This window comes from Bufo gargarizans, chromosome 2 (assembly GCF_014858855.1).
Source record: "Bufo gargarizans isolate SCDJY-AF-19 chromosome 2, ASM1485885v1, whole genome shotgun sequence".
Taxonomy (NCBI): Eukaryota; Metazoa; Chordata; class Amphibia; order Anura; family Bufonidae; genus Bufo; species Bufo gargarizans.
In genome coordinates this window covers 623759444-623778786 of record NC_058081.1, presented here as the reverse complement: position 1 = coordinate 623778786, position 19343 = coordinate 623759444, and positions in this window count along the sequence as shown.

Sequence of the window (19343 nt, the reverse complement as noted above, 5' to 3'; positions counted from 1 at the left end):
CCAGGCTGCTTCCACCTCACCACTCTGTCATAGGGACACTCTGTGGACTTCTCATGCTGTTCCCAGCCTTCCCACTTCATGACTGGGCCACTATTTAGCATTTCGGCCTGGCTGACATCATCATTTATTTGACCCCTCTATTGATCTTTCAGGAGGAAGGAAAAATGAGACCCCAATCAGATCCTGTCTGTGTAGCAGCTGTAAGGCCTGTATGTCCCATCCGAATTGGCTTGTGATTTGGTAGCCAAAAGCAGGAGTGGGTACAAAACACAGAAGACATTCAAATATTCCATTCACGTGTCATCTCTGTTTTGGATCCACTACTGTATTTTTTGGGGGGCATTAGCAATACTAATGGAATTACTGACCAAATGCTGACCGAGTTAAGGCGGATGCTCAACAGACAGGATCCATTTTTTGGGGTTATTGGTCTGACGGATGAGAGGAAGGGCAAAATAATCAGTGATGTCAACACAAACTTACTGCTGACACCCTCTTTACTCTGTCGGGGGGCTCTACTTGTATAAGCATTTAATAGAACAGGTTCTGTAGACATCTATGTGAAATCAGCTGGCGAAGGTGTAAAAGGAGCCTGTAAGGCTGAGTTCATACTTGAGCTATTTGGTCCATTTTTGCCCCGTCACTGCCCAAATAAGTGAAGTGTGCAGTGATTCTAAGAGCGACGCCTGTCATCTGCATGTCATACGGACTCACAGTATTATTTCACTACCACAGCAGACTCCCTATGTGTATTACTGCAAGGCACAGTGTTCTACAACCCTATGAAGGTTCTCTGCAGCCAGGAAATAGCAGTTTTTTATCGCAATTCGCTGCAAATAAATTTGGATCGAAACAAATTTTTTCGAAAAATTCGGCGAACCGGCCGAATAGAATTTTTTAAAAATTTGCTCATCTTTGGAAGCCACCTTGTCGCTGGTAGATGGACCTGACACAATTCTGAGCAAAAATGTGCTCAAAGAGCTTCTAATTTTCATATAGTAAGCAGTAATGCAATTAAGATTTAGCTATGTTTCCAGTGTTTGCCCGTGTCTTTGCGCTTCTGCATATCATGTTTGTTTGCTTTTGCATTGCAGCTGTGGCAGTGTGCACCTGTACTTTATGTCATATTTGTTTGGCTGGTGCTGGTCTAACTTTGTTTTTTGCATTGTTCTCTGAATAGGTCATGAGTATGTGATTGGTAGGGGTCTGACTCCCACCACCCACATCGATCAGCTGTTTGAAAGAACCAGAGCACTCATACAAGCACTGCAGCCTCCTTACAGCATGCCCAAGTACAATGCCATGGGTTATATGACCAGTAAATGTAACGTCACTTACTGACAGAGAGACCCAAACACTCAACAGAACACGGAGACCATTTCAAACTGCTTATCTGTGAGGGTATTGGGAGTCGGACCCCAATTGGTCATATATTGAGGATAACTTGCCAATTTTTCAGTCTCGGAAAACCCCTTGAATTCCATTAGCTAAAGCTTTAGTTCCCAATTTAACATCTATGTTTCAGAGGGAGATGGGCTCGGAGTTTGTTTCCACAACACGTTGCATCTTTACTCTCTTTGGGTAGATTTGCAATGTATCTTTCCAGGGTTTGAGAAGGTAACAGCTCCATATAAAAGGTCATTACATACAGAAATTATGGCAGGATAAGCATTGTATAATAGCTGATTCTGAAATCATCAGGCCTGGCACTTTTACCATTGGGGATTGTGGAAAGAACTTCAGACAGTTTTTGCCTCATTGGATAATATGTTTTTTCTCCTCTGTGCGGGAAGGAAGTTTTAATTATCTGCAATTTCTAATTATTTTTATGTACTTTTACTAGATGTAATTCTTGTTTTTCGAAAACTCAGTACATCACAATCCATTCTTCTCCGAAAAAAATCATTGTTCAACATCCACTAGCAGCCCCTTAACTCCATAATGCTCGGCAACATAATAGTATATTGCTGAAAGTAGGTAATTAGTGCTCAGCGATGTACTGTTGTAGCGCTGCAATCGTGCAGCAGCTATGCCCTAACCATCACTTGTATTATACAGATAGTACCCTGTTCTCACAGCCAGGATTGGAGATAACTCTAATCCCAAAAATGTAACTCATTAAATGTGCGGTCAATAGTGACCATGATGTCTGAATCGTTAGACAAAATGAGAAGGCTCTCTCTTTCCTTTGATCAGCACCTCTATTACACTTTACCTATGGCAGGATAAGCAGTAAAATGCCTATACATTGTAATACAATAGAATTGCATTGTATAGTACAAGTGATTACAGTTTAATTATGGGGACTTAAAAAACTTGTAAACAACTGTTGAAAGTTAAAGTTTTGTTAAAAAAACAATACAGATGGACTAAACAGTGTGGTCATATTTTAACTAGAGCCCATTGCGACCCATATGGCTGGAAGGTACTCGAATGCAGTGGATTTTCCAAGCAGATTTTGTCATGTATTCCGCTAGAAAACCATTTATATTGAGCCTCTTACTGTTCCTCAATAGAAGTTCATATTGGCACAGATTTCAAAACTGCGTCAAGACAGGGCATATCCCTTCTTTGCTCGATTTTCACACAGAAGGCACATGGAAATCACGGTCGGTGTCTGCACATAAATTATCCTCATTAAATGGGATTCGTGGCATCCAACTTGCAAATCCTTGGCAGGAATCTGTCAAAGACCCTGATGGATTCAGAGGAAATTACGCGTCTGATTTTTCCGACATGCCATGCATTTTAACTATCTGAATGTACCCTAACTCTAGTCAACAATAGTCATGGTCCTGCACTTCCGTTGGAACTGACCATCTTTCTCGTTCCCTTACTTTTCAAACACTGCAGATGGAAAAATATTGTCTGGGAAGTAACAGTTAGCACCCTGTAATCTGATTTATTTTCGGTGGTAATATTACAGAGGCCTTTTCAGACTGCTAAACCACTTGTTTTGGTGACTGTGAATTTCATGTGTTTCCAAAGTGTTTCACATAAAGGATCGCTGTAAGTGACTAATTATTATTTGGGCTTTTTAAAGAAGACTTCCCTAATAGAAAGATTATGTTCCATACAAATATAACACATTTGCTAAAAAGAAAATATGTTTTACATGGCAGGAGTTCATTTTAAATCCAATACATGATTATTAATGTACAATTTAAAATCAAATCAAATGTTTTATGTTTTCCATTTAGTTTAAAAAATGTACAATGCAGCGTCACTTTATTTGTAATTTTCTACAAAAAATATCTAATCTTCCTGTAAAATCAAGGATTTTTTGGGTGAAAACAAGTAATTATTTGGGGTTTATTGTGTAAAAGAGTTTTTCTGTAACCATTTTTCAGTTTGATGGCAAATTAAGGGAGTTGTCCATTTAAGAAACCTATTTTCAATAACATATTAGGGGAGTCTGATTTAACCCTACCGCTGCCAGGGTTTTTTGGTCATTTTGCACCTCTGGTATCCAGGGCAATTTTGACTGGGGCTCCATGCAAGATCTCACCTCGTGGGGTATCACTGATGATAAGAAAGGTGAGGAATCAGCCCAGAACTACAAGGGAGGAGCTGGTCAATGACATGAAGAGAACAAGGACCACAGTTTCAAAGGTCACTGTCCGTAGAACACAACGCCGTCATGGTTTCAAATCATGCATTGCACGGAAGGTTCCCCTGCTCAAGTCATCATATGTCCAGGCCCGTCTGAAGTTTGCCAATGACCATCTGGATAATCCAGAGGAGGCATGTGAGAAAGTCATGTGGTCAGATGAGACCAAAGTAGAACTTATTGGTCCCAACTTTACTCTGCGTGTTTGGAGGAAAAAGAAGGATGAGTTGCATCCCAAGAACACAATCCCTACTGTGAAGCATGGGGGTGGTAACATCATGCTTTGGGGGTGTTTTTCTGTGAAGGGGACAGGACAACCACACTGTATTAAGGAGAGGATGAATCGGGCCATTTATTGTGAGATTTTGAGCAACAACCTCCTTCCCTCAGTCAGAGCATTGAAGATGGGTTGTGGCTGGGTCTTCCAATATGACAATGACCCGAAGCACATAGCCAGGATAACCAAGGAGTGGCTCCGTAAGAAGCATATAAAGCTTCTGGAGTGGCCTAGGCAGTCACTAGACCTAAATACAATAGAACATCTTTGGAGGGAGCTGAAATTCCATCTTGCTCAGTGAGATAAGTGGAGGAGTGGGCCAAAATCCCTGTTGCAGTGCGTGCAAACCTGGTTAAGAACTAGAGGAAACGTTTGACCTCCGTAATTGCAAACAAAGGCTTCTGTACCAAATATTAACATTGATTTTTCTCAGGTGTTCAAGTACTCAAATAAATTCTTAAAAAATAATACAATGCGATTTTCCTTTTTTTTTATTTTTTATTCTGCCTCTCAGAGTGGGAATGCACCTACAATGTGAATTTCAGACATCTCCATGATTTCTAACTGGGACAACTTGCAAAATCGCAGGGTGTTCAAATACTTCTGTTCCTCACTTTATGTTATGAACATAGACATCTGCCACATTGTCAGAATGCTACTAAGCACTTTATCCACACAGACACCTTCATGCAACATTTATGGTGGATAAAAGTGTGATCCAAGAAGAAACGTATATAGACCACACCTCTTGAGAATAAAAATTCAATATTTGCAGAGTTTATACTTACCACTTATACCTAAATTTGCATGCACATATCTTCATAAAATCACCAGATATCTGATTTTAAGCTGGAAATTTTTTAAAATAAGAACCTATAAAATACTTGAAAACTAAGTGCACTCCCAAACCCTGCATATTTCCTGCAAGCAGACAACCTAATGATTGCAGTTACCTTAAAAGGCTGAGGCCATGTAACATCTGGCGATCATTAACAAATTTATTAAAAATGTTCATTGTATACGGCAAACAGATGCCATTTGACCAAAAATTCACATTTTCTACTAGCCTAGAGTATGCTGTGTAAAAATACATAACCTTATAATAAATACACACAGCCACCTTCAAGCAACTTTGCAACACACCATGATTATTAGCAATATTTGGACAAACCAGATTTGCTGCCAAAATACACACTCTACCAGAACCTGTATGCAAATAATACAGTATATAGTCTGCAAAAAACTGTAAGATGTGAGCAGTTCATACATACCACATGTGTGTACATTCAAAGCTGTATGTGTTAAATCCAAAAATGGCAGACATGCATACAAGCATTGGCAATTATATAGCATACAAATTTCCATTCTCCTTTACAAACTAGACCCAACATCTGAACCACCTGTGTTTCCTTACAAAATTAGTTAAAATGACATAACTCTGTTTCTGATGAATGTTGGGGGGGGACCTGGGTGTTGTGTACATAATATGGGCACAAAAAAACCCCTTATATAACAGCTGTCTGTAAAGTGGCTGAATACAGTTTTTTATTTAAGTTAAACTAATTGAAAACAATTATTTAGGCCTCATGCACACAACAGTATTTTTAGCGGTCCGCAAAACGGGGTTCCGTGACCCGTTTCCGTTTTTGTTTCCGTGTGTCTTCCTTTATTTTTGGAGGACCACCAGACATAAAGGAATGTAAAAAAAAGTCTAAGACAGGTTTGCCATGCAAATGATAGGAATAAAACGGACGTGGGCGCGCGGACGCGGATGACAATCTTTTGTGCCTCCGCGTTTTTTAGCGGTCCCATTGACTTGAATGGTTCCACGAACAGTTTTCCGCTGAAATAATAGGACAGGTAACATTTTTTTGATGGACTGGAACCACAGACGCGGATGGCAAACGGTGCATTAGCCGAGTATTCAACTGACCCATTGAAAATCAATGGGTCCACAGAAAATCACGAAAAACGGCGCAACGGACACAGAATAAAACAACGGTCGCGTGCATTAGGCCTTATGGTGACAGTCAGTGAGAAAATGTTCTGACTGATAAAAATCTTTTTCCATCTGTCAAAAATATATCAGAATCCTCTTTAGTGATAATTATTGCTATTACTGTAGCATGTAACAATATCGCTAGAGCAGCGGTCTGCATATTCTACTCTGATGGGGAAATTGACACCATGTACAGAAGTCCATGTTACTCTCCCTCTGGGGTCATGTACAGTTATACGAGACAGAGAGGAGGCTTTTTGTCTCACCTCTCCTCCTGTAGCCTATCAGCATGTCCCCACTGCTCCTGCCTGACTGAGATCAAAGCAGGCTAAAGGGAACAGGGCTGCTTCAAAATGGAATATCTCAGGCTGTGTGGCAGCTAGAAATGTAGTCTGCAGGTTTAAAGCTGATAATCTAAGCTTTAAAGCATGACCAAGATTGCAGTGTTAGCTGCCCTAGATCCAGAGAAGCAGCCTGTAACCTTTAAAATTTAGGTTGAGAGTGAGAGCTGCAGGTATATGCAGCTCTCATTGGGCTGTAGCTAATGGGGCTAGTGCTGCAATCTTGGTCTTGTTTTAAATCTTAGATAGCCAGTGTGGAAGCAAACCCTTGCTGAAATCTCTAGCTACATAGCCTGAGATCCAGCCATCAGTAGCAAAAATGTAGGAGATAAGTCCTTGGCTACTGATATGAGATATGCCCTCGGCAGGGAAAGGGTTAATAAAATGAGTCCCCCCATTCCTGATTATTTTCTATTAGTCACAATGACTACACTCTGGCAGACCTGTGCATTTATGCATGGCATATATGGCTCTTTGATTTTAAAGCAAGCTATGTAATGCTAAATTTCACCTGTGGTGGTGTTACCTCGTTTCCCCACAGATTACAGCTGATCCCTCAAAGTCCCACCAAGCTACCAACAGCAGTACAACCTGTTATCAGCTTATGATCTACAAACCCATCTAAAGGGCTTGTCTAAAGTGGAAAAACCCTTGAAATAAGTCTATTGTAAAGTAAGGGGGGAAAAAAAAATACCTATTTATTTTTACATATGCTTGAAGAGAGTTTGCTTAATTTAACCATAACATTTAAAATTAAAATACTAATTATTAGTAAATTTTTTTATCCAAAGAGAGTACCAAAGTTGTTATCACTAAGGCAGTATTCTACCAGGATATCTTGAAACTACCAGAAGATCCAAAGCCATTGAAGTTCCATGTGATAGCTGTTGGATGTACAGTTGTTCAGCATACAATTATCTGCCCTGATTAACTAGTTACAGGCATTACTGGCACTGTTTCTGGAAGAGAGCAGCTATATTGTTTTAATCTTTTACAAATTGTGATCAAGCCCTCCCACAAAAAATATATTCTATGACCAGGTACATGATGTAATCTGTAGTGAATATAATCTTCTCACTAGTGATTTTATTTGTGAGTTATATACAAGCTCTTTTGATTTTAGGATGCTTCCACTACCCACCTACCATGTATGTTTGGACTTGCCCTATACAAAAAATATAAAGAAAGGGCATGTTCTTTAAATCCATAAATTATGTCCTGTGACCACTTCTGTTCATTAACCAGTGTAGTCAGCCAAACAGGAAGTCATCTGGTTGCTATGTAACATCAATGAACTTGGCCACAAAACTGAATATAGGCCCTGTAGATGTATGCCATTCTAATTATACTAATGTGTATGCAGTTAGAATTTAAATGGATATTCCCAACATATAAAATTATTGCATATTACTAGCATAGGCCTTCACTTTATGATTGGTGGGACAGTGGACTCTAACCTATGTGATCCCCACTAATCTTGTGAATGATGGGGCTCCCTGGTGCTGATGCACCCTCTTCACAGTTTTTACTTGCCCTAGCCACCCACTGTGCAGGAAACTACAGCACATTAAGGTCAGACCCTCACCATCTTCTACCAATATGCCATCACTTTATAATATGGGAATACCCCTTTAAGCCTAAATTTGAGAAAGGAATAGCTAAAGTATGTCTGCTGCTGTCTATAACCTTGCTTTCCACCTTTGAACTACAGTATATCTATCAGTTGGTTGTACTGTAAGTTGGTTCCTGTCAAACGTGGTCTTAAGAAAGCAAAATAATATGGGGAGGATTTGGGTTTCTATAAATGGACTAATCTTTCCAGGTAGTTTTACAGTGTTCCCTTAATCCTACCTCTTCGCCATCTTTAAGTATTCAGCAAAACATGCTGGAATGTAGAAAAATATCACAATCTCCAAGAAACTTAATTTTGTAACTTACAGATTCTTAACCCAAGAACTGAAACCTCAGTGTAATACAAATCAAACATTAAAGTATAGAGTGTTTCGCACTTGAGAACCTGACCTATAGAATATTGTCGACGCTCATTTGTCCTTTTTTGCACCGTGAATTGCGGTCAATATTCATTCAGTGATTTTTTCCTTAAAACGTGCATTAAAAATGTTAATTTTGGCATTAATTTGTTTTGCTAAGACTTTGTGTCTCAAGAAGTATAAAACTCAACTTTATTAAACTTTGGAAAATAATTCCGGACCACAATCGCTACAAAACTGTCAAAATTAATCCAGGCCTGAACTCTGTTGCGCAAAGACACGGGCTCTTGAATTAAGGCCTGTAATGCTCAATGTCTTGTTTGGGAACCAGGAACATTTAGCGTCGCTGAATTCTTTAAACATCGCAACCAGGAAAAATGCTTATTTTGGCAGGTTTGTAAACCATACAGTTCTCTGCAACCTCAACATGCAGAACCGAGAGGTATCCATTTACAAGCTTGCTGAAGGAAGAACAAACCTCACCAGAGTTTCCAGATACATAGAGTAAACTGACCTTCTTACCGTGGAAGGTAACGCTGAAAATGGAATGAAAATGTGGAAAACTGAGCATTTTTGACCACTTTTATAAAACAACTGCACCATGTTGATGGCTATCTGTCACATTCTTAGAGCACAGCCACATGGTCAGGTTTCTGCATGTAGTTTTGGAAGCCACAATCAGAAGTGGATCATAAGAGGAGACAAATATGACGTCTCCTCTTTTCTAAATTCATTCCTGGCTTCAAAAACTGCATGCAGGAACCCTAAGTGTGACTCCTAGGGCTCCCAAAAATGCAGAGACCCCTTGTGCACCGGTTAGCTTAAAATACGAGTATACTACAACCAACCAGCTTGCAATTTTGTTTATGTGCTGTGTCAATTAATAAAAAAGGAACCTGTCAGCATCAGCTAGTGACAAGCACACTGATTCCAGCGTTGTCTCAGTTATATGAGTCTATATTGTAGTTTCTGAGAAATATTGGGGGTAATTTATCACACTGGTGTAAAGTAGAACTGGCTTAGTTGCCCATAGCAGCCAATCAGATTCCACCTTTTAGTTTGGACAGCTCCTTTGGAAAATGAAAGGAGGAATCTGATTGGCTGCTATGGGCAACTAAGCCAGTTCTACTTTACACCTGTTTGATAAATGACCCGCATACAGTTTATAAGTTTAGTGCTGGCACCGCGCTGTGAGGAAGGAGTCCTCGTACTCATGAGCTGAAGTATCCTCTCCCACCCAAGATTAATAGGTTTCTCCCTATTACTGTGCGTAAGAAGAAAGATAACAATCATTGGCAAGTGGACAAGGCCATCTCGTGGGCACGCAGGGCTATCCTCCTAGCTCATGTATATGAGAGCTTCTTCCTTTAAGTATGATGCCAGTAATGCAGATAAGAAGCAATACATTTCTCAGAAATGACATTGTAGAGATATAAAGTATAAGGCTATGTTCGCACGGCAAAAATTTGTGCCAGAAAAATCTGTAGCAGATCAGTAGCAGAATCTGTAGCTGAAAACAGTTTGTTTTTGGTGGCAGTTTTAGAGGCGTTTTATAAGAGTTTTTAGAAGAGGTTTTAGACTATAAGCACATGACATTGAAAAAAAGTCTGCTAAAAACGTATAAAATGTCCATTTTTAACTGACTTTTTTTCACTGATGCCTCTCTGAGAAACAGACTAATTCAATTGTGTGGGGGCAGTCAGTCAGTGGAAAACGGACAATATAGAACATGTTCTATTTTTATGTTGGTTATTAACTGGCCATAAAAAAACTGTAGTGTGAATAACCCCATAGACTATCATTAGTCTTAAAATGGACGTGTGATGGCCATTAAAAAAAAGTCCATCACATGTCCGTTTTTACTGTCATGTGCATGTAGCCTTTGAAGAACTTTTACCAATCCTACTCTTGTGTGGGATCATTCAGAAGTATTTTTGGAGGCAGAAACTAGTGTTGGGCTTGAATATTCGAATAGCGAATATTATTCGCGAATATCGGCACTTTGAGAATTCGCGAATATTTATAATATAGTGATATATATTCGTGATTTTGAATATTCTATATTTTTTTTTTCAACAGTAACCTCCCTCCTTGCTTGTGGGCCAATGAGAAGGCTGCAATGTCTTTGTCTGAGCTTAGCAACATCCCTAGCAACCAATAGGAAAGTTGCCTACCCCTTACTATATAAGAACCTCCCCAGCAGCCCTTGTATGCAGTATTTTGCAGATCTGAGAGAGACAGCAGTGTTATTGCTGTGCTCTGTGCTTTGCTGTGTCATTACATTAGATAGTTAGCTTACAGTATATATATAATACAGATATATTAGTGGGAGATAGTCAGTGTAGGTTAGATAGTGATATAGTGTAGCTGATTCTGCTGTCCACACATACATGCTACAGACATAGTGCTGTGATGTCACAAGTTCACGACAATACTTAGTGCACCAATCACAAATAAGTAGTCAGACCTGCTAAAATGTGAAGTTGCACGTATTGCGCCAAAATGTTCGCATCATTGGTGCCGATTTCGCAATCGCGAATATATTGGAGCACTCTATCTGCATATAAAGCTATTGTAATGTTCTGCCGTGCCAACCATTTTCTCCAGTCTCAGGAAACTTCTAGCAGCTTGAAAAATGTGGCTATAGTGACCCACGCCTGTATTTAGAGTGCATTACACGAATATTACATTGCCGATTTTTCGCGATAAAAAAAAATAAATAAAAATTCTTGAATATATGACAAATATTCTACCAAATAATTGCGAAATATCGCGAATTCGAATATTGCCCCTGCCGCTCATCACGAGCAAAAACACTGCTAAAAATGCTTATAAGGCCTCATGCACATGGCGGTTGTTTGGGTCCGCATCCGAGCCGCCGTTTTTGCGGCTTGGATGCGGACCTATTCACTTCGATGGGGCCGCAAAAGATGCGGATAGCACTCTGTGTGCTGTCCACATCCGTTGCTTCGTTCCGTGGCCCCGCAAAAAAAATTTAACGTGTCCTATTCTTGTCCGTTTTGCGGACAAGAATAGGCATTTTTACAATGGGCCTCCCATTCCGTTCCACAAATTGCACACGTGCGGCTTCCGTTTTTTGCGGATCCGCGGTTTGCGGACCGCAAAAAAATGCACGGTTGTGTGCATGAGGCCTAATACTGTTTCTAAAGTGCTAGAAGTAACATGCCATTTCTGAAAAAATGCTTCCGTGTGAACTTTGCAGCATGTTTTTCAACTGAAATCTATGGGAGGTTTTCTGAGATGGAATCCATGGCTGATTTTAATTGTTTTGAACAAAGACAACATTGAATCAGCATCTGTCCATGATCTTATGATCAGGGCAGCCGAATAGAATGGCCCGCCTTTAAAACCATTTTTTTTATTGCTTCAGTGCATCTACATTTTTAATAAATGGACTTCAGGCCGTTTTTTTTTTTCTTCTTCATTTTTTCATCTTTACATTCGCAGTTCAAAAACCATAACTTGTTTACTTTTAGATCAACATGGCTTTATGAGGGTTTTCTTGTGGGAATAGTTGTATTTTAGTTGGCATTATTTTTATATACTCTGTCAGGTGAACGCTGTAAACAGATTGTTTTTGGTTGCAGTTTTCTAATTTGGTGGCAGTTTTAGAGGAGTTTTAAAAGCTTTTTAGAAGAGTTTTTGAATGAGCTTTTCTAAAGAGTTTTTAGAAGAGGCTTTAGACTATAAGCACACGGGACTATAAGCACCATAACTTTTTTACTTTTAGGTCAACATGGCTTTATGAGGGTTTTCTTGTGGGAATAGTTGTATTTTAGTTGGCATTATTTTGATGTACTCTGTCAGGTGAACCCTATAAAACTAAAATAAATAAAAACTGTACCAGAACAGTCATTTTTTATCACCTCACCTATCACAAAGTCATATATACCCAAAATGGTACCAATGAAAACGTCACCTCATCATAAGACAATCACTCAAATAATAAAACCCAATTGCACCCTTAAACCAATCCATCAAAATCTGCGCTGCAAAAGCCATATGGCGCTTCTTACTTTCAGGTGCTCCTACAAAAGTTTACCACTAGTGTTGATCGAGCACCAAAGTGCTCGGGTAGACCACTTTGGGATGCTCGGGTGTTCTACAGAGCACTCGAGCACAATGGACGTCAATGGGAGAACCCAAGCATTAAACCAGGCACCCCCTGCTCTGAAGAGGGAAGAGTGCCGGGTCCCACTAAGGTCTTTGCAGAAGATCGCTGTACAGTGGTGGAATCCCCCCATGTGAGTATGCGCTTTGGAGTCCCTGCTCTGACTCCATATATAGCTATTTCCAGATAAGGAATCAGTGCTTGGGGATACCCAGTGTATTTAAATCTAATTTAGCCTCTATTTCTAAAAAGTTTCTGCTGGGATTTGAACTCACAACCCTCTACATTAGAGGCAAGAACCTTAACCACTCAGCTTTAAAGCTGAATGATAAATACAGAAGAAGTATCATTTTATATTTAACGGTAGGTTAATATGCAGCTCCATAGCATAGTGGTTAAGGCTCTAATGTAGTAGGTTGTGAGTTCAGACATTTCTTAAAATAGAGGCTAAATTTAATCTTAACATATATGTAAGTTTTTAGCCATAATATATTTACATATATTATTATATATTTAGAATATATAATATAATATATGTAAATATATTATGGCTAAAAACATCAGTAGTAGTTTCCCACATATGCATTCATATATATCAGAAGTATGATTCTGGATTTATATATATATATATATATATATTTTTTTTTTTATTCTCTTAATATTTTTTTTGTAATTACACATTTATTTTGTGCCATTCATTTTTTGCAATTACTAAATTAAATATATAAATTTAATTTAGCCTCTATTTCTGAATTATTTCTGCCGGGATTTGACAATCCTTCTACATTAGAGCCAAGAGCCTTAACCACTACGCTATAGAGCTGCATGTTAACCTGCAGTTAAATATAAAATGATACTTCTGCTGTATAGGAATACTTACTAAATGAGAAACTACTATGAGGTTTACTGACACAGTTCATCATTCAGCTTTATAGTTGAGTGGTTAAGATCCTTACCTCTAATGTAGAAGGTTGTGAGTTCAAATCCCAGTAGAAACTTTTGAGAAATCGAGGCTAAATTAGATTTAAATACACTGACTCGAGCACACGCAGTGTTCAGCCAAGCATTGCGATGCTCGAGTCAAAATGGTGTTTGGCTGAGCATGCTCGATCAACACTATATACCACCACATATGTGGTGTTGCCGTATTCAGGAGAAAATGGGTAACACATTATGGAGTGCTTTTTCTCCTGTTACCCCTTGTGAAAATGAAACATTTTGGGGCTAAAGCAACATTTTATTGAAAGAAATGAAACTTCATTTTCACAGCCAAGTGTTTTATAGTAACATAGTTTATAAGGCTGAAAAAAGACATCTGTCCATACAGTTCAGCCTGTTATCCTGCAAGTTGATCCAGAGGAAGGCAAAAAAAAAAAACCTGTGAGGTAAAAGCCGAATTCCTTCCCGACTACAATCAGGCAATAAGAATAAGTCCTTGGATCAACAACTCATCTCTAATAACTACAACCTGTAATATTATTACACTCCAGAAATACATCCAGGCCCCTCTTAAACTCTTTTAGTGAACTCACCATCACCACCTCCTCAGGCCTCATGCACACGACCGTTTTTTTTTACGGTCCGCAAAAACGGGGTCCGTAGGTCCGTGATCCGTGACCGTTTTTTCGTCCGTGGGTCTTCCTTGATTTTTGGAGGATCCACGGACATGAAAAAAAAGTCGTTTTGGTGTCCGCCTGGCCGTGCGGAGCCAAACGGATCCGTCCTGAATTACAATGCAAGTCAATGGGGACGGATCCGTTTGATGTTGACACAATATGGTGCCATTTCAAACGGATCCGTCCCCATTGACTTTCAATGTAAAGTCTGGAGTTCTTTTATACCATCGGATTGGAGTTTTCTCCAATCCGATGGTATATTTTAACTTGAAGCGTCCCCATCACCATGGGAACGCCTCTATGTTAGAATATACTGTCGGATATGAGCTACTTCGTGAACCTCAGATCCGACAGTATATTCTAACACAGAGGCGTTCCCATGGTGATGGGGACGCTTCAGGTTAGAATACACTACAAACTTTGTACAAGACTGCCCCCTGCTGCCTGGCAGCACCCGATCTCTTACAGGGGGATATGATAGCACAATTAACCCCTTCAGGTGCGGCACCTAAAGGGGTTAATTTTACTATCATATTCCCCTGTAAGAGATCAGGGCTGCCAGGCAGCAGGGGGCAGCCCCCCCCTCCCCAGTTTGAATATCGTTGTGCGCCCACCATCGCCCCCCCTCCCTCCCTCTATTGTAATAAATCGTTGGTGGCACAGTGTGCGCCCACCATCGCCCCCCCCTCCCTCCCTCTATTGTAATAAATCGTTGGTGGCACAGTGTGCGCCCACCATCGCCCCCCTCCCTCCCTCTATTGTATTAAATCGTTGGTGGCACAGTGTGCCAACCACCATCGCCCCCCCCCCTCCCTCTATAGCAGTAACATTGGTGGCAGTGTGCGGTCTCCCATTCCCCCCCCCCATCATTGGTGGCAGCGGAGTTCCGATCGGAGTCCCAGTTTAATCGCTGGGGCTCCGATCGGTAACCATGGCAACCAGGACGCTACTGCAGCCCTGGTTGCCATGGTTACTTAGCAATAGTACAATTGTAGAAGATTCATACTTACCTGCTTGCTGCTGCGATGTCTGTGTCCGGCCGGGAGCTCCTCCTACTGGTAAGTGAAAGGTCTGTGCGGCGCATTGCTAAAGAACTGTCACTTACCAGTAGGAGGAGCTCCCGGCCGTTCACAGACATCGCAGCAGCAAGCAGTTAAGTATGAATCTTCTACTGTTGTACTATTGCTAAGTAACCATGGCAACCAGGGCTGCAGTAGCTTCCTGGTTGCCATGGTTACCGATCGGAGCCCCAGCGAATAAACTGGGACTCCGATCGGAACTCCGCTGCCACCAATGATGGGGGGGGGGGAATGGGAGACCGCACACTGCCACCAATGTTACTGCTATAGAGGGAGGGGGGGGCGATGGTGGTTGGCACACTGTGCCACCAACGATTTAATACAATAGAGGGAGGGAGGGGGGGCGATGGTGGGGGCACACTGTGCCACCAACGATTTATTACAATAGAGGGAGGGAGGGGGGGCGATGGTGGGCGCACACTGTGCCACCAACGATATTCAAACTGGGGAGGAGGGGGGGGTCTGCCCCCTGCTGCCTGGCAGCCCTGATCACTTACAGGGGAATATGATAGTACAATTAACCCCTTTAGGTGCCGCACCTGAAGGGGTTAATTGTGCTATCATATCCCCCTGTAAGAGATCGGGTGCTGCCAGGCAGCAGGGGGCAGTCTTGTACAAAGTTTGCAGTGTATTCTAACTAGAAGCGTCCCCATCACCATGGGAACGCTTCTGTGTTAGAATATACTGTCGGAAATGAGTTTTCACGAAGTGAAAACTTAGATCAGAAAAAGCTTTTATGCAGACGGATCTTCGGATCCGTCTGTATGAAAGCAACCTACGGCCATGGATCACGGACACGGATGCCAATCTTGTGTGCATCCGTGTTCTTTCACGGACCCATTGACTTGAATGGGTCCGTGAACCGTTGTCCGTCAAAAAAATAGGACAGGTCATATTTTTTTGACGGACAGGATACACGGATCACGGCCTCGGCTGCAAAACGGTGCATTTTCCGATTTTTCCACGGACCCATTGAAAGTCAATGGGTCCGCGAAAAAAAACGGAAAACGGCACAACGGCCACGGATGCACACAACGGTCGTGCGCATGAGGCCTCAGGCAGAGAGTTCAATAGTCTCACTGCTCTTACCGTAAAGAATCCTCTTCTATGTTTGTGTACAAACCTTCTTACCTCCAGACGCAGAGGATGTCCCTCGTCACAGTCCTGGGGATAAATAGATGATGGGAGAGATCTCTGTACTGACCCATAATATATTTATACATAGTTATTAGATCCCCTCTGAGTCGTCTTTTTTCTAAAGTGAATAACACTGATTTTGATAATCTTTCTGGGTGCTGTAGTCCACCCATCCCAGTTATTACTTTAGTTGCCCTTCTCTGAACCCTCTCCAGCTCTGCTATGTCTGCCTTGTTCAAAGGAGCCCAAACTGTACACAGTACTCCATGTGTGGTCTGACTAGTGATTTGTAAAGTGGTAGGACTATGTTCTCATCACGGGTATCTATGCCCCTTTTGATGTAACTCATTATCTTATTGGCCTTGGCAGCAGCTGCTTGACACTGGTTTCTACAGCTTAGTTTGCTGTTCACTAACATTCCTAGGTCCTTTTCAATGTCAGTGTTTTATACTTTAGTATGAACTGGTGGCTTGCATTATACCTTCCCATGTACATAACCTTACATTTGTCAGTGTTAAACCTCATCTGACACTTCTCTGACCAAGCCTCCAGTTCCATCTGTAGCAGTATACTGTCCGTGTTAATTACTTTACACAGTTTAGTGTCATCTGCAAAAATTTATATTTTGTAAAACGCTTATGGGGTCAAAGTGCTCAGTACACCCCTTAATATATTCTTTGATGGGTATAGTTTCCAAAATGGGACCACTTTTAGAGAGTTTCCACTGTAGGGGTATGTCAGGGTCTTGTCAAATACAAAATTGTGCCCAAAAACCATTCTAGCAAAGTCTGCCTCCTAAAACCATATGGCACTTCTTTCCATCTGACCACTGCCATGTGCACCTACAGCAGTTTACTACCACATATGGGTTTTTTCTGTAAACTGCATAATCAGAGTAATGTATTTTGAGGTTTATTTTGCTGTTAACCCTCGCTGTGTTGCAAATATTTTTTTTTTATTAACATAAAATAATCTACAAAAAAATGAACTTTTTAAATTTCACCTCCATTTTTCTTTAATTCTTGTGGAACACCTCAAGGGTTAACAAAGCTTGTAACATCAGTTTTGAATACTTTGAGGGGTGTAGTTTCTAAAATGGGGTTATTTATGGGTGGTTTCCATTATGTAAGCCTCTTAAAATCACTTTATAACTGAATTAATGTTTAAAAAATGGTTTGGGAAATTTTCTTGAATATTTGAAAAATTGCTTCTAAAATTCTAAGCCTTCACAAATCCTAAAACAATTTAATGACATTTACGAAATGACGCAAACATAAAGTAGACATATGGAAAATGTAAGTAATAACTATTTTGTGAGGTATCATTATCTGCCATAAAAGCAGAGACATTCATATTTAGAAAATAGTGAATTTTTCCAAATTTTCACAAATTTGGGGATTTTTTTAAATAAATGAAGGTAAAACATAATGACTCAAATTCATCACTAACATGAAGTACAAAGTGTCACAAGAAAACATTCTCAGAATGGCTTGGATAAAAAAAGCTTTCCAAAGTTATTACTAAAAAAAAAAGTGACACATGTCAGATTTGCAAAAATCGGCCTGGGATATAAGGTAAAAAGGGACTTGTAGTGAAGGGGTTAAACCCCCAGCGCTCCATCTCACAACTCTGAACATCAGCAGCAAGGGAATAAAACATAGATGATGGAAGCCTCTGAAGTGGTGAGAGACAAAAGCACGTGAGTAATTTTTATTAAAGCATTCCCTGTCTTAAAAAATATTTAATAATGTATCCTGGACAATCCCTTTAATGCCCATTATTTTATAAAAATGATGTCACATTATCCCAGACCCCACTATAGCGAACTTACCAATAGGAGTTAAAGGCGACTCTGTATCTAGAGAGGGACTGGCACACACTGGCATCCATACCAGGGACATTTCTGATGACTAGTCTGTGGTCATGGCAATTAAAAGCTGTTCTGGGGTATTGGACACAAGAAAAAGCTGCTGGAACCCTGTCTGTACAAGCTCAGAGTTCAGACTCAGGTGTGCCGCTAGAGAAGATGAGGTAGGCTCAGGCTCAGGCAAATTCAAGCAGGAGCCAGCAATGCTTCTTGACTAGAAGACTCAAGATGCTGTGAATATTCCCATTCCTCTGATGTGACATCAACTGCAAACTGTGCGGTGGCCTGCCACAGTGGGGGTGCAGGCTGCTTCTGTGACATGCATGGATAGTGTAGTCTTTTAAGATGGTGGGCGGGTTGGATGAACATTGCCCCCCCCCCCGAAAACCTTGGGCCGCCTAAGCTGCCCTTATTTTAAGCTGCCATTGTTTTTTTTGCAGTATGTTATGGCATAAAGCTTAAAAGGGTCACCAGAATCTGATCAGTGGTGGTCCGATACCTGGAACTCCCGCTGATCAGCTGTTTTGAGGAGGCAGCTGTGCTCCTGTGAGTGCTACTGCCTTCTCGCAGCTTACCAAGCATCTCGCCGTACATTGTATAACAGCTGTGCTTGGAATTGTGCGCAACCCTATTCACTTGAATGTGGTTGAGCTGCTCCTAGGACACGTGACGCATGAACTGCTGCCACTGTCTTCTCAATAAACTGATCGGCGGGGCTCCCAGGTGTCAGACCTCACTGATCAGATACTGATGACTTATCCAAAGGGCAGGTCATCAGTATAAAAATCTCGAAAAACCCCAAGAAACTTGCCAGAAACTTGCTGCCTGACACCCCAACCACCCCAAAAAGGAAGAAGGGACTGGAATGATGCACTGTGAAACTAATCAGAAGTGAATGTCAAAGAGTAAAAATATTATTAATGGGAATCTGTCAGCGGTTTTATGGTGTTCTAAGGGCAACATAAAATTGTGATAGATCCCTTTAGCAAAATGCTGGGTCATTTTCTTTAATTAACCCAGCCCCTTTACCAAAATCTTGTATTGAACATCTCCAGTCAGGTGCACAGCTATAGTGGAAGCAGGGGAAGCGGCTTCTACAGGGCCCTAACTCCGAAGGGGTCCATCCAGGAGAAGACATGAAATATTTTACTGTCAAGGCCCCTTATATACAGTGACAGTATATACATTGACATGAGATACAGCATATATGTGTAGGAAATGGATGGAGTGTATGCCCAGCCTTGTCTGAAAGAACAATCTTGACTAGGTGCAGGGTTGCACTAGAGGTGGAGGT